This window comes from Mycteria americana, chromosome 8 (genome assembly GCF_035582795.1).
Source record: "Mycteria americana isolate JAX WOST 10 ecotype Jacksonville Zoo and Gardens chromosome 8, USCA_MyAme_1.0, whole genome shotgun sequence".
Classification (NCBI taxonomy): Eukaryota; Metazoa; Chordata; class Aves; order Ciconiiformes; family Ciconiidae; genus Mycteria; species Mycteria americana.
In genome coordinates, this window is record NC_134372.1 from 1,428,475 (window position 1) to 1,445,012 (window position 16,538).

The window sequence follows — 16,538 nt, forward strand, 5'->3', positions numbered from 1 at the left end:
TTTTCAGAGCTGACGCTAAATCCATGGACATAAATCACTTCAGAAAGCCCATTATTTCTTAATTGCGGGACATGCGAGTGCCTAGCTTCAGACAGTCCCCGGTGGGTTACGGGATCGTGCAGCTGGAGGAAGGTTTTCTTTTGACCGGTAGCAGCGGCAGAGGGACTGCCAAAGCGGGGCTGGGGCATCTGCCCAGCTCCAGCCACCAGCCCACGCTGGGGGAACGGTGCCCACTCAGAGGGTGCCGGTGCCACAGCCAGACCGACTGCCTGGGCGCGGGGCACGCCGCCAGGAAGGGGTTCGCTCCAAAAAAGGGTCGGAGATAAGCCCGGGGATGGCTGCAGAGGGGACAAGCCGTGGTGCCGTATTTTGCCATCTCAGTAAAGCTTGTAGGCTGACTGGGAGTTTTGAGGGAAAGGCATGTTTCTTCTTCTTCAGAAGGGGCAAAGGGAACGAAGGTGGGGAGTCGTGAGGACAACAAGTGGGTGGTCAGCGTTTTTCACGAGTTTCCGACAAGCCCAGCTTCTCCGTGCATCGCCCCGCTCTGGGACTGCAGTTCTGCGCGTACAGCTGCGACGGCCAGCGGGGAGGAGGGGGCTCGTCCTGTGCCAGGGCGGGGGCTGGCAGCACCCCGGCACTGCTCCAGAACAGAAGGTTTCTTACTCTGCCATGTGGGAATTCGGTTCTTCCAGAGCGCTCAGTCTGAGGTCTGTTTCTTCCCCGAATTATCAGGCGGTTTTGAGGCTGGCACCCCATGGGAAGCAGGCGGGATTATACTTACAGATTAGCGCTGCTGTGATACCACAGCGCGGTGACAAGATGCTCTGCCAAATACAGAGCAGCAAAGACAGAAGATGTAGGGGGAAAAAAGACATTTACATTTTTTACTTGGAGGAGTAAAATAAACATGGGAACATTTCCCAGGAGAAGAGCTTGTTATGGCATATATGTAAAACTGCAGAGGGCTGCATGTATGGTATTTGCAGAAACATGTCACTCTCAGTCGTGAGCTACGCTTCTGCGACGCTGCCTTTCTGTGCAGGCTGCGTGAAGCGCGCCAGGCTAATTTGTCCCAAATCGGCAAAGTACTTACCCTTTTTCTAACATTTTATGGTCAAGAAAGATCAAAAGAGGGGGAAACAGTTTTCAGTTGCTTGGTTGTTTTTTTGCTGATATTTCAACCACAAACATAACATCTTTGAGTTTACTGAAGAAGCTATTTATGATGTGTCTACTGAAAAATTTAAGCCAGCTTTAGTGAGCAGGAGTGGTTAACGGCTTCTTTAATGTGTCCGCGTTGCCAAGGCAACTCAACGGGGCCAGGGGAGATCTGGTCCATACCTTCCGGGGTGAACTCCTGCGCTGTAGGACTCTGCGCTCAGACATGCCTCACTGTATTCTTCGTTTTATTTTGTTGCAGCTACAACGCTTAGGCACAGTTATTTAATAAAGGTAATTATGAGAATAATAAATTGGGAAACGTTAGATTTGATGAACTGTGGGATGTTTGCTACTTTTGGTATTGAGCTGATGAGCACGTTGCAGATACTTATTGGTGAGAAACTTGAAGGCTCCGTGCGTTTTAATACAAAGCACATTTCTATCTCTTCACAGCAATTATTTGATTAGCGTTGTTTCCCTTGGATTCAGAACGAGGAGTGCAAAGCATCATTCAAACACTGAGTTCAAACAGTTGATGGGGACGAGTGTGAATAAGGTCTGAGAGCGGAGGCAAGTAGGGAGAAGGAGGGGGACGAGCGCGGGAGTCCAGCGCCTGGCGTGGGGGAATTCACGGCCAGACAGCATTATCTTTTTGTCACCTCATTTCCCAGGTGATGAATAAGATTCCATAAAGTGGAGATCTTTATGCAAATGCTCAACAAGAAAGACAACAACGCTATTAGTAGGAACTTCATACATTACTGCTGCCTCCTTACTGCGGGCTGAATTGTGAGGCATTTCCACGGGGAAAATAAATCTAGTAGCAGAATTTTATTTTTACTGACTGTGGTTGGATATCCAGCAAAGGTCCTTATGCCTTCTGTTACTAATTTGTCTGGATGTCCAGGTTCTACTAGAGGTATTTAAAACAAGTATTTGTAACTTCAAACCATGAAAAATCCCCACTTGTTACTAGAATCATCTCAGCATTTATACTGATAAATGCCTACTTCTAAACTGGTGATTACATATTGTTTTTCACACTGTGCTCTCACACACTAGATTTTCTTCCGATAAAAATGTGGCTTATGTTGTTCTGATTACACTTCCATAAACATCCCCTTGGAGCTGATTATTGAGCAACTGGGCTTTTCTCTTTACATATGGTTAAAAAACGAGGCCATAAATTTTTGAAAAAAATTCACGTTAGTGACCTGATTTCAACTCCTTCGAAACTTTCTGAACTGCTCCAGAGGTGAGTGCTGGCATACGTGGGACAGTCACGGCTCTGCATCCGATCAGACGCGTGGGCCCCGCGCTGGGCATCCCTCCCAGTCCGTGTAGGAGCGCAAGGCTGCTGGAGTGCCGTAGGCTGGTACGCGTGGTGACACGTTTGCTCCATTCTTCGAGGCACAAACATAATGAAGTTGTTGGGTTTGACATCCTTTGGTACCTACCTGCGTGATGTTATTAAAACTGCTGGGACCAGCTCTTGGGAGATGGGGTTCTGCTGGCTGGGATCACACTGGGAAGAGCAGCAATTGTCCCGGTGAGGGGGTCCGTCGTCGAAACCATTGAAGTGTGCTCATTGCTGGGAGGTGGGAGAAGCGTGACAACCCTGTTATGGTCCGATTATCTCCAAAAGCAATAAAATATGTTGTTAACATGCCGAAAGGGTAATGCTCCCTTGTACGCATTCCCGATCTGTTTAATCAGGCAGACATCATAAAGGCAAGAGTTATTGGGAATCGTATCCTTAGGCAGATGATGCCACCGAAGAAATTTACTCTGCGTCATATATTGTTCATAGTTACACTTTTTAACTCTGTGGAGTGGAGCTGTGCTGTAGAGGAAAGATGATTTTAGGCTAAGAAGAAGCGTCATCTTTTCTTGACCATGCCTAGACTGACTGTGGAATTTGGATTAGTTCTTTAAACTCTTATTTTAAAAGGTGGGACAATGATTCTGACTTTAGGGGGATGCTGTAAATTGTAATTAATTTCTATTTCCAAAGCATTTTTGCATCTTCAGAGGGCTTTTCCTTAAAATTGTGTATCCTTACTCATTTTTATTGCATAAGCAACGCAGAGAATAATACCAAATGTTATTTATGAATGCTTTTTCATATAAAAAATGTAAATTCACTTTCACATTTGCAATATTTTTTGTTTGTTTCCCTCGAACCTTCAGACAGATGATTTTGTTTATAAGAGCTAAAGGCCTGAATTTTTCTAGTGTCACTAGCGTTATTAAATTTATCTGCACCTGAATGCCAAATGAGCACTGTGACAGAGGTATGAATTCAGAAAGCAAGTCCCCAGCACTTCTGAAAACCAGATTGATTTAAGATGCTCTAAGTTAGATGGTAAACAACTGGCAAGGCCTGGGAAGGGGACGGCGGATGGCACGGCGTGGGCAGCAGCGCATCCCCATCCCGCGGGCGGGAGCGCCGGAGGTGCGGGCAGGCATGACCCAGCCCGCCCCGTGCCGCAGCGCTTAGCGGTACGTGACGTGCCTGGCTCCCTGTTGAGCAGACAGTGAAATCTTTTGGTAGTCATTAGGCAGGCACTAAAGTAAAATTTAACATCCAGCTCTGGATAATTAAAGAGCATAAAAGATCAAGTGTGCTTAACGTATCTACTTCAAATGACTCTCTCGTATCCCTTGAAGAATGCCTCTTATTCGAACTGTACCCTAAATTGCTTAGAAATAAAGAGGAGCAAGGCACAAGAAAGTCAAGAAGTTTAGCCACAAAAAAAGCTGTGTTTAACACTTCAGAGAGGGAAAAAACTGATGAAGAAGGGAGAACTGCGGATGGTGGGAGAAAATACCTCAAAGCATCTCTTTTTTGGTTTTTTTTTTTCCTCGTTTGGTTTGCTTTTATATCTTGAAACAAAAATGTTTTGTCAGCCTTGCCATTTTGGTGCTGTTTCATGGCACCATTAGCTAAGCTTGAAAGAAGTCTTTGAACTAGTATTGTAGTGAAAATTCAGCAACGTTAAAACTTACAGCCACGCTTGGTTCATGTCCTCCGGCTCGTACTTCATCTTTGCTCGTTGCCTGAAGCCGCTACAGGCTTGTAAACAAAACTCACAGCAGCACGTAGAAAGACTTTTTATCAAGATGGCTTTTACTTAATCCTCATGACAATTTTTTGTTGGAAAGAAACAAAACATCGTTTTAAATAATTACTTACTTTAAATAATTAAAGAAAAATTTCAGTCAACTGTAAAGTACCCACTTTTTGGGATGCGGTCTTAGGCACAGTAAATATTATGAGCTCCAATGTGTAAAGCTTAGAAATGGTGGATGTTAAGATTAGTCTTGGTGAAGAAAGATTACGGCAGGTATCTTCATACTGTTGCCCCCCTCAAACAGGCATTGATGGTGCTCTTTGCTGTATTTTTTATTTTATAGCTTGGATGTATTTGCAGTACGTTATCCTTTTTTAAAAATATACATATTTATATGCAGTCATATTAACAGCAACTGAATGAAAAAAAACAGAGTTCAGTATAATCAAATGGTAAGTCTTTTACTTGGTAATATTTTCCTTCCTTAAAAAGTTAATATAGTGTGCAATAAGGTTTCCTTAGGTGACTGCTCATACAATCAAGACACACAAGTAAAAATGAGTATCATCTAAAGGCACCAGAGAACCAGCTTCCTGCTCCTCGGTGTGGAAAAGCCTGAATCTCCAGTAATTTCAGTCTAAACCTTTACCCACAGAAGTATTGGGTGAACAAGTCCCCTGGGTATTCACGGGAACGGGGCAAGGGAACAGAAATTAGGCATTTAAAAATAGCTTTGGCCCTCCTGGGACTCAGGTCACATTTCAGGTTATTTCGATTAGCAGAGCTTAGGGCAGCAGAAGGTCCTCAAGCAGGGATGTCCTACGGACAAGCGTAGGTCTTCTGAGGCGTAATTTCTCTTTACAGGTCAGGCTTCATTTGAAAAGTCTTACCATAATAATACCGATGCAGTGTATACCTCAAACATACCTTTGCGTAAGTAATTGGCTTTTGATCAATGTATTTAGCTAGTTTAGTAGAAAAGCTGAATACTGGTCAGATTATGGCTTTTTTGGAGTACAGTGGTGATCTTTTGAGTCTCGTCAATGAAATTGGATCTGTTGTTCTGTTCTAAGTACTACTGACAAAGTCAATATAACCAAGCGTGCTTTGACAGGGAACATTGTCTCATCTCATACATTAACCATATACTGGAAGATGACAGAATACACTAAACGCTGCAATCAATAAGAGTTCAGGTGGCACAGTGTTTTTGGTACCCAGCGAGAACAGGATACCTTCATCAAGCAGGCTTTCTGAAAGACATAAATGGAGATGTTAAGACAATACAGCCCTTTCAGGAGATACGCCTATCAATTCGTCTGTCATCAAGTCAAGTGCATTAAACGCAAAATGTGATCTAGGAGAGACAAAAGACTCAACCCTGATTTCTTTACATATCTTCTTACTCTGACTGAGTGCCAGCAGTGCAATCTCAGCAGCGAGGGGATGCAACATTATTATACTCACCTTGAGGAACAGAGGTGATCCCATCCCTAGATGGAAGAAACTATTACAGTGAAAAGTGGCGCTTCTGTGACATTTTCAGGACAGGAGAAGAACAGTAATTAAGAGATGTTTTATGAAGCAGCACTCCTTATCTGCACATCTCCATGTGCCTTGCAGAAGTGTAGAAGATGTGTCATCGCTTTCTGATAGAGAAATGGGGTGGCAGAGCTGGGAAGGGCACTGGATACCTTCAGCTGTGTTTTAGCTGCCTGCCGTGAAACAGCAGCGCAGCAGACGAGCAGCAAACCGGGGGGAGTCGTCTCCCGCCCAGGCTTCTGCTGCCTGTGCAGGGCTGTGCCTGAGCAGGGGCACCGGGGACGCTGCCTGGAGGCAGGGTCGTGGCCGTACACTCAGTATAAGCAGGACAGCACGAAGGGACCCGTGAGGTGCTAGAGTACGCTCAGTCCTGTTTTATCATTGAGAGAGGGTCAATGGACAGTTAGTTTTCTTTCTTTGTTTTTCACTTCTCCCCTCTCCCCTCCCAGTGCATGAGAACTGGTGGTAATAAAAGTGGTGAAGTCTGAGGGACCTTCATCTTTCTACATATCCTTTGTGATGAGAAAACTGGGTAAGGTCTGGGCTGCAAAGAGTACCAAGAGGACACACTCTTCATCTCCTTCCTCCTTTTTGGAAGGTTCCCATGTTCTAGGTCGTGTGATATTCTTCTTTATTTATTAAAAGAAAAAAGGTTAATGACCCTGATTTGCAAATGAGGGCCAAAGATCTAACACAAATGATTCCCTCCTCTAGTGATGCTGGTTTGTAACCCCTGCTAGACTCCCTTATCACCACTCACTGCACGGGAATATGGCAGTAGATTAACTCCCATCCAACCTTGCTTTGTACCTAGCAAATGCAAAAGACTACACTTGGCATAGCAAAACTCAACAGATGATTCGGTACGAGAGTCCCTAAAAAACGCTCGTCCTATCTGGTAAAGACTACTAGGGCAGTGCCATGGACAGTGGCGCAGCATCTCCCTCAATACAGTGTGCCCTGAGGATTTACAGCTAATTACTGACCCCCAGTTTTGCCTTCTCTTCCACTGTCCTTGTCTCTAACTGATGAATGGAGTCTTTCTTAGACTAAGTTACAGGAGGTGACACTAAAATGAAAGCAGTAGCTAAGGATTTTCCAAGCCTGGTCTTCTGCAGACACTGAAATGCTCTCTGATGAAAAATGTCAGGACCTGCCCAGCCGTTGCTGATAATGTGGGCTGCAAGCGAATGCTTCTACAGCGAGACTGAAGAGGTTAAGGCTGCGGTGCCCTCTTGTCAAGAGGGTTAAGTGCCTAAGTTAAAGACTATGAGTTTGGACAACTTTTATTGCCTTTGACATTCACTGTTGGTCTATCAATTCTCAGGATCAAAAAACGTGCTTTGGCTACCAAAATCTTTATGATTGGAGCCTTTTCTATTTGCCAAAGAACTCGAGGTCGCAATGAAATGAGATGAAATTGAATCCTATTAATGCTGAAGAGTTAAAATCAAAAGGAGGTTGTTTATCACTAATAAATGTTAAGGCCAAACTTAAAAGCCCGAGCAGATATTCAGGCAAAGACACGGTTTGCCACAACAGTGGACGGTGACCCTTTCGACAGCGTGTGTTTTCATAGATACACAGTGCCGTGGTATGTAAGCAAGTTGCACACAAATTCCTGCCCGCATTGCACTGAGCCAACACAAAGGCTGCTGCGTGCACAACACAATTGCCCGTGGCTGTGCGGGTGCCGGGGTGCGTGACCGTGGGAGCTGCCCCGTGGCGCAGGGCCCTGCCGCGGCACAGACCTACCTGCGCGGCAGCGCTGCCGGGCACGGCACGAACCCCAGCTGTATAGTCTCGGTTGTTTGGACCCGGGTTTTTGCTTTAATGTGATTTCTATTGCTTCTAATTAGGCAGCAAAGATCAAACTGCGCATCGGAAGAAATCATAAACAGCTCCAGGAACTCTTTTCTGTGACTTCAGACTGCGTGTCCTGGAATGTTGTAAAGCTATGGGCTTCTGAGTGAAGAATAGTAGAAGAGCTGTGTAAGGTCAGGCCGCAGGGCTGTCTCTCGCAGTGTCCTGACTTGGAGAGTGGTCATCAGGGAACATCAAAGGGAGAGGATGAGAAGAAAGGGGTTCTTAATCAACTTCCACAGCCTATACCTACACCTTTGCCTTAGGCATCCATGGGCACGCTTTTTGCCAGGAGTTTGCCTAATTGTTTTCTGAACACATTCACACTTTGTGTTTTTTCAAAGCATTCTACAGCAATGAGTTCCAAAATATAATTACATGTACTTCCTTTTGTTTGTTTAGAACTGCTGCTAGATAATTTAATGTTCCTTATTCTTGTATTACATGACTGATTATTTTTTTCCTATTCACCCTTAATCTGCCATTTGTAATTTTACAAATTCATCATAACCTCTCCCGCTCTACATGTAAAATGTTTATACACATCTCACATTTCTTTAGCATTTGATAAGCCATCAAATGCTAAAATAAGACAAACGTCCCCGTGAGCTATAGCATCAAAAAAATCCACAACTGACAAATGGCTGGAGATTTGCACCGACTGCAGCTATTTTGGCCAAACAGAGATCAGCCTCTGGGCAGATTTACACCTGCAGTTACAGAAATAGATCTCCCTATGTGCAGGCTGTTTGGAAAAATAAAAAGTAACTCTTGGTCTTCCTCAGTAGTCAACCTGCTGTCCTTGCTAAAGCATAGGAGCTAGTAATACTTGTATTTTATTACCTTTGACACAGACATAGGGCTGCAGAAAGCTGCTATAGGAAGAAATGAGCAGCACAAACCATGATTAATATGAAATAACTAATTGGACTAAATCTCTGGAGAGAAAAGTAAGGATTAGAGATAAGAGAAGCACAAATCTTTCTGTTTGTTCTCTTTAAATGAAAGACTACTGTTGTTTAAATTTATTCTTATTGGTATGCGAGGTAGAGCGTTGCGAGATTTTCTTCCTGCGTTTTGTTCGCAAACGTTTAAAAGGGTGACCTTTCAAGTTGCTTAATGAATATGCCAAATACATAAATATCAATCATTTCTTTTAATAAAACATTGGTTCTGGTCTGTCTTGCTTTATGGAAAGAAAATTTTTCAGGCTATTTGCTAGGCAGCTACCGGAGGCAATGACCTGTTTCTAAGACTGCGTCCATGAATAACACAGCTGGGCGTGCGGTTGCAATGCTGCAGCGTGCCGGAGCTGCTACGTTACGAGAAAAAAGGGATCGACATGAAAACGTTTTCTTTGAAAATTAGGGTTATGGAAACCTGAGTGTGCGTTTGTCTGTCCAGATTATAATTCGGATAGCTGGGAAACTGCTCAGCCACCTGCAGAGGAGTTTTAGCTTTAATTTTTTCCCCCACTCTAGAGTGCAAAACCAAAGACTGCTCAAGTATTTGGAAAGAGGGGAGGAGGAGAGACAACCTCAGAAAGGGTTCATGGCCTGGCAGGGAGGGCGTTCCAGCCCGTGGTGGGAAGCCTGTGCTCTCATCCCTTGCGCAAGCTGGGCACAGCAGACTGCCCTGCTTAGTTTCTCTGAAAGTCTCCCTGGTTGTGATCAATACTTTCATCTAGCAGCCGAGAAAAAATTTCCAGTTGAAAATGTAGTTGAAACAGCTTTGTTCTCATAAGCGTTTCCACTATAATAAATCAGCCTTTTGCGGGAGGAATAAATTATATTGCAATTTCTTTGCCGGTGCCATTGTAAGTTCCCCACAGCAGAGACTCGTTGTGTCCATACAGCCCAGACAAAGCAGGGCTCTGGTCCTTCAGCCGCTGCAGAGGTGTCTGTCTGTGACCTGCTGCAGGGCAAATTAATAAACCAACAGAAGTTATTTAAATGTGGTGTATCTGTATTTTTCCTATTTTTTTGAAAGAACCATGATATTGAGAGCTCCATCCAGCTACATACAGTACAGGTGATGAATAGCATTCCCATTGGAAGGTAGCGGTTTTTTAAGTGCAGTGGAAATAAGAAAAAATACACTCAAAATGCCCAGGTTCAGAGCATTTTGGCCCATCTTCCAAGCAAGGGGAGCTGGTTGCTCCTTAATTACAGATGGGGAGAGAAACAGATTTTTCAGCCCACTGGAAATTTAAGAGTCCCGGTGTTCGAACAGAGAAACAGTTTTCGACAAGCGTGGCTCAGCCGGTCCTGGCTCTCGAGGTCCTGCGTCGGCTGCTGGGACAAGGGGGCAGGTGAACTGCCGTAGTGCAATTGCGTTTACTTGCACGGATCTAGAACCTTCAGTACAACTGGAAATGTAGACAATGTGTAAAATAAGAAAACCCAAGCGAAAAAGCTACCTGTTATTACTACTCTTATCCAGCGGTCACTTCAGGTCTTTGTAACCTCTGAGCCAGAAGAGTTGGGAACAGCTAAAAGCCGTCCTGCTGCTTGAAGGCTGCCTGCTCCCTGTTCCGGGAAGTCTTCTGCCTTCTGGAGCCGGGGATGCCCTACTCGCAACCCACCGAGCGGTGCTTCCGCTTACCAACCGCAGTGTTTTGATGAAGCGAAAATTCGCCCTGGAAAATTGGGGCTCTCCATGCAGGGGAACTTTTGTTCCATTGCAGCTTTGAGTGCACGTTTGGAGACAGCAGAAAGACGAGTGGAGCGTGCTGAAGCTTAGCTTGTTTACAGTATGGCTTTACATAAAGGCTAGCTCCATATGGGAGCTGCAGCTATGAATTTACACAGCAAATTGTGCATGCACACCGCACGTCTTAACAGCCTCTTAGAAAGGCCACATGTGGCATTAATAAAATGTATGAGACTTGGATGCAGTACTTTGATCAACCCTTTTTCCCACACACAGAGCTGGGCTTCGGATTCTCATGTTTCGGCTATGTTAAATGCACATAAACACACCATCAAACGCACTGTGAATGCAGACAGTTTTCTATATCCTGGAGTAAATACGGTTTGACAGAAAAAGAGAGATTTGTCGTAGGGTCTAGACAATCTTACCCCTGAATTACAGCTTTGTATAAAATGCGAAATGCAGAAATGCGCTAATTCACATCGGCAGTCCTGGTTACCCTCCGAGCTACTGCTGTGAAGAATATTAACAGATTGCTGAAGTACTTCAGCGTCAGAGGATAAAATGGTTGAACTGCCCTGATCACACAGAGTATATCTCTAGTTACCAACCGCAGAAACATACTTCAAACAAAAACGCATGTTTCTTCTGAAGGGAAAAAGGCCTAGGTGGTAGACGAGTGAAAGCTATTCTTCACTTATTTCTGAAAAATAAAGTAGCTGATTTGTACGTTGATTTATCAAGCTTATCCCAACCATCTTCCAGCCGGGATTCCCAATCCTCTCTCTTTGTTTCTCTACGTGCTACAGCACGCAGATGTGGCTTTCGTAGTGGAAATCAATACCACTGCAGGATGCCTCCAGTGCTGGTACAGTCCACGGCTTCTTTGATTAAACTCTACTACAGCATAATTATCTGGAATGCCTTGCTATTTCCTTGGCAATGATCGTGCAGCTTTCCACCAGGAAGCATTGTATCAGGCATTAGAGCCCCACACAACACACGCTGGAGAGAGAAAATCACCATCCTGGGGACAAGGAAACGTTTGTGTAACATCCAGCTTTAGTAGCCGGTAGGAAAGTGGCCACGTATTTGTTTCTGCACCCAGCTTTGAGGGCGGACCTCGGCTCCGTTTGGGTCGGGGCGTTCCCACCAGAGATCCCGTTCACGGGTTTTGCTGGCGATTCTGCGCAGCCCCGCGGAGGTGACAGCAAGGGGTGACTTGAACTGCTACGAAACCCCAGTTTCTTTTCAGGACAGAAGCCGCTGGCGACGCGCGGGGGGGCCGCACCCCACCTCAGCGGGTGACGCCGCGGTCCCGGCGCGGGTGCTGAGCATCCCCCAGCCCCGCCCGCCGGCACCGGGCGCAGGCGGCCGCTGCTGCCCCGGGAGCCGGGCAGCTCGGGGACCCCGGCGCCTGCTCCGCTTCGTCACTCCGATTCGTGCAATATGGTCGTAGTAGCAAAACAATTTTCAATGTGTCATTATCCTCTGGCAATCCGTGGCTCAGGCGCTTTCCAAAGAGGGAACAGAAGGAGAGCTGTCATGTTAACATTTTAGCTGACTCCAACCTCCGCCTTTTTTCTTTTTTTCCAAGGTTGTGTATAAAATCCGCCTCTTCTTCCCTACGCTGCCAGATGAAACTGCTGTACAACACTTCTCGTAGTACGTGAAAACCCCTGCTTTTCACAGGCAGGGTCTGAGTCACCAAATGTCAGTGTAAAACCCAAGACAACGGGTGAGTCAGGATGATTGCTGTGGGCTTCAAAAGAGGTGTTTTAATCCTACGATGCTTGTGCCAAATCAAAATTGTTATTTTGAAAGATTTATATCTCTGCAAAGTGGGCCTACGCTGGCCAGATGCCAGCAACCGTATGTCAACCCGTCTTTCCTTTTTTGATGATCGGTAGGATTGGAGCTCAGGACGTGACTTTTTCTGTGACGACGGGATAAAGCTTTATTAGTGGATACAGGAGGAAAAATTTCCATACAGGCAAAGTTCTGCAGTTACAGAGAGCAGCGAGCAGGATTTTCTGTTACACTATTTCATACTGTTTTTACCCAGAATGTGTAATGCCCGCGTCCTCTGCTCTTCGAGGTTTCTCAGACCCGCCCCGCAGGGGCACTGGAGGAGGGGTCCCCTCCTCGGCCCCTCGCCTGGCACCGGTGCCACGTGCTCGGCTGAAGGTCTGGGAGGCCACACAGACGGTGCCCGTGGCCAGGTGCTTCTCTGGTGGTGGCACCCGCTCCCACGTCCGTGTTGGCCGTTCCAATAAGTCATTCTCCAGAGATCAATTTTATTCTCTACCACAAAGCTCTTTTGTTGTTTTGTTGGGTTTTTTTTCTTGGATGAACTTCCCAGCCATCGACGATGAATGCCTGAACGTTGTGGTGTCTCTAATCACTTGGGGTCACTTGGGAGAAAAAGAAGATAGCTGCCAGCACCTCTCCAGAGGCCAGTAATGCCTCACTGAAAGCCAAGATGGGAGGACATGATAGACAAGCTCAAAACCACTCTGCTTCCAAGTAATGAAGATATTCTTAGGCTCACTCGCATTGCCAGTTAAAGAAAGGAAAATAAAAGAGCTGTCCTTCGGACTAGCAGTCAGCCAGCACAATTCTGGTAAAAATAATTCGAAGCAGCTTGCAGCAGAGGATGAGGCTCCACACCAGCTAGAGGAAGGCGGGAGCCCGTGGTTTCCCAGCTGGGCGCCGGGCTGAGGTGCCGCAGCCAGCGTTGCGGCTCCCTCCCAAAGGGCTGCTGCCCGGCAGTGGCCCCGGCCGTGCAGAGCGGCTCTCGCTGGGCTCAGGGCGATGCGGCCCCTGCTCTGCTCCCCGCCGACTTTAGCAGGGCAGAACCCCGAAAAGGAGACGGAGCAAAGGAATTCAGGTTTTGTCGGTTTGTGGAATACGCACGCTTCCCTCGTCCGTGACCGACCTGGGGGGTGCGCGTCGGAGCATTGCATCAGCCCCGGTCCTGCTCCATCAGCTTTTCTCCGTCATTTCCCCAGCGTCAGAGGAAACACTGCGTCGCTCTAAGGCAGATGGCAAACACCAGTGGAAGATGTGGCTTTATTTTTCAAGTTCTGCTGGGTGCCTGCAGTGTTGCTTCAGAGTTTGGGGAAAATATATTGCTTTGGTTTTATCCCGTGAAGCTTTAAAGCAATTCAGCACTATAGTTCAGTACCTACGCTGCAGCTTCTGGAGTCTGGACCCCCCCCAAATATGATTAATGAGAATTCTTAATGATGAGCCATACCAGCCTGCTTGTTTTTTAAGCTTTACTGAAAAACAATATAAACAATTCTGTAACCAGCAAAATGAAATAGCGGCCTTTTGCAGCTTATCTTACTGTAGAAGATGTGCAGGGATTTCTTTCCTGCTGAGGTTCACTCATTTATTGTGGACATTTGCTAAGTTAGGCTTTCCAAAATCTCAGTGTCCTGGTGAGACAGGGAGCTAAAGCCAAGAACCAAACCTTGTTGTCTCACTTAAGGATACTGGAAGAGAATTTGTAGTGCTGATTTTGCCTTTGTGGTTTTTTTTTTTCAGATGACCAACAATGATGGAAATAATAAATAATTAATATATAATGAAATACTGGCTTCCTAAGGATTTGGCTTTTGCAATCTGAAATGTACAGATGATTAAAGTGCTAATAATAGCTCATGAAGTTTGCGGTTTGCTTGAGTTATGCCTCTTTCTTTTTGGTCACACAAGCAACTGCACGTGGACAATTTAGCCAACGCAGATTTATTGTCTAACGAGGACACAGCCTCCCCCGGGGGCCGCGCGTAGCCTCCCGCGATGGATTAAATACTCCAGCCGTTTCACTACTCAGTGTGATCAGCGTGTTGCACCTTCCTCGGTTCCTCACAATCGAAGAAAGCAAAACCAGCCGAGCACTGCGAGAAAAGCGCAGAGAAGTGCTTTGCATCCCAACTGGTTGCCACTGCAGTCATGTTTGTGTCCTTCGCTAGTTGTATTTGCTAACATCTCCCAGGGCTTTTTTTTTTTTTTTTTTTTAAAGTTGTTTTTCACACAAGTGTTTTGGGAGTAGTTTTCTTTGTACCAGGAGCTCCATTTGTATATGAATGCTGGAATTTGTACACAAATAAGGCTGTCCCTAATCCATCTGCTATGAAACATGCCATCAAAACAGCAAATAGAGAATACTGTGCCATTTAGACTATGGCCACGCATCCTCGCTGGCTGCAGCTGTGCTGGGGGTGAGCTTCCTGCCCGTTCCCAGCTGCCGATCACCATCTCAATCTGCCGGCAGAGCTGCCTGGCATCGCTCTCTAATCCCTTTCATCCAGAATGAACCTATTAAGCAAAGAGCTACCTTTTAAATGGCTCGAAGCAACCAGGCTTCTTTTGCTTGGTCCCCAGTCTGCGTCTGACGCCTCGGCAGCTCTGCGGATAGAGCTGGGCGAGCAACTGCAAGGCAGATAAGCAGGTAGGGTTGCACTGAGGCTGGTTATCTGCTCAGCTGGTGTGATTGCAGCTCTAAAAGAAAGTGTGTCTGTGTGCTAGGTGATGCTTGCACATCCAAAACAGTCAAAGAGAAAGACCAGAGATCTGATGACAAACTCGTCAGCAACCTGTAATGAAAGTACATGCAGACAGCCAAGGTGAATCCATAAGAAGAACTACTTATGAAAAGTGAGAAGTTAATACAATGTGTGATGTTGGAAGATAGAACTGGTCCAGTTCAATAATCCCTAAATCTCGTTTTGGAGGACATTTGTATGTTGTAGGAGACAACCGAGCAAGATCTAAATAGGAGCTGGAGTTAATTAGCCAGGATGAAGTTAGCCATTGCAGTGCTTCTATGCTGCTTCCAGGGCGTCGGTGACCCCGCTTGTTCGGCTAAGGCAGGTGGCACAAGTCCCTGTGCGCGGTGGTGTGCGGCGTGGGCGCGCGGAGCCCGGTGGTGATGCTGGGGGCAGCGCTCCGGCAGCGGGCAGCGGCCCTGCTGGCTACGAACTGCCCGCGCAGAGCTGTCGGTGCTCCTCTGCTTCTCCCGGTTTGGCTCGGGCTCTTACGCGACATCGGCAGCGCGGCGCCCGTGGCGCGTTCAGGAGTGTTCCTGCAGTGCTGGGCAGAGGTCCTGCCGCAGATGTTCTCATTTTCTTTCATACCCACGGGCTTTATTAACTCTTGAATTGTTGCTCTGGGTTAGGAAAGCGTGCTCTGCTGGTGGCGTGCGTGTGCGAGGGTTTGGCTGGGTTAGTCCTACCAAGCTGCGACCGAGGCTGCACGCTAGCTTCCACAGAGTTTCACAACTGCCAGCGGCATCGGTGCTGTTGCCTGCACCGACGTGTGCAGAAAGGATCACCAGAAGGCAGCGTGGCCGGGGGGTTAAAATCATGATGTTTCTTGTGTGCGGTCGCAGGTGCCTGTGTGTTAAACGGTCTGCTGTGGCGCTGCCTGGGAGTGCTTAGACACTGCAGCGTGCCGCTGGCATTAGGCTCCTGAGCGGAGCAGCAGCTGGTTGGCTTCTTCCCGGTACCGCTACAGGGGTGGGGGGGTCCCCAGCAGGGTACCCAGCTCCCACACCGCAGCCCTAGACGGTAAGTGAACAATCCTCCTTATCACGCTGTTGGTTCTCCTGAAATTCAGATTTGTTTTTCCTTAAGTTACTTGTAATTGGTTGATAGATGATGCACAGGTGATGCAGTCAGCAGCCCGATGGTGCTGTCCTGCTCTCCCAGCACAACCCAAGCACACTGTACCTGGGTTTCTGCCTTTCTCCAGGATGTGCATTTTAGGAGCTGGTTCTGTTCTCTCTCCTTGGCCTCAGTGCTCAGCCTAGCACCAGTTTAGGGAACATCAGGTTGTATTCGGGGTATTCAGTTCTTGCGTAGCTTCCTTCCTGACCTCTTCTCAACCCTTTTCTCTTGGGTTAGTGTTACAAAGGGAGAAATTGCCATTCCTCTTTTCCCGGTTTCTCAATCTATAAACACAGTAAATAGCAACAAGCTCTCAGTTATTCTCTTTGTAAGCCCTCGAGTACTGAAGTGAGCCCATGGGTAACAGATCGAGAAGGCCACAATTCGGAGAGAAGAGAGAGAAACAAAGGGAATGTGAACAAGCCGCTGCTGCGACAGCAGCAAGTAAATGCATTAGGCGGATAGGCACAGTAAGCACCAAGGCACTAGAGGCTGGAGACTTTCTAATGTTTCTGGAATATAAGCTTAATAAACCTCAGAAATCATCTTTAGAGATAATTAGAGGAATGAG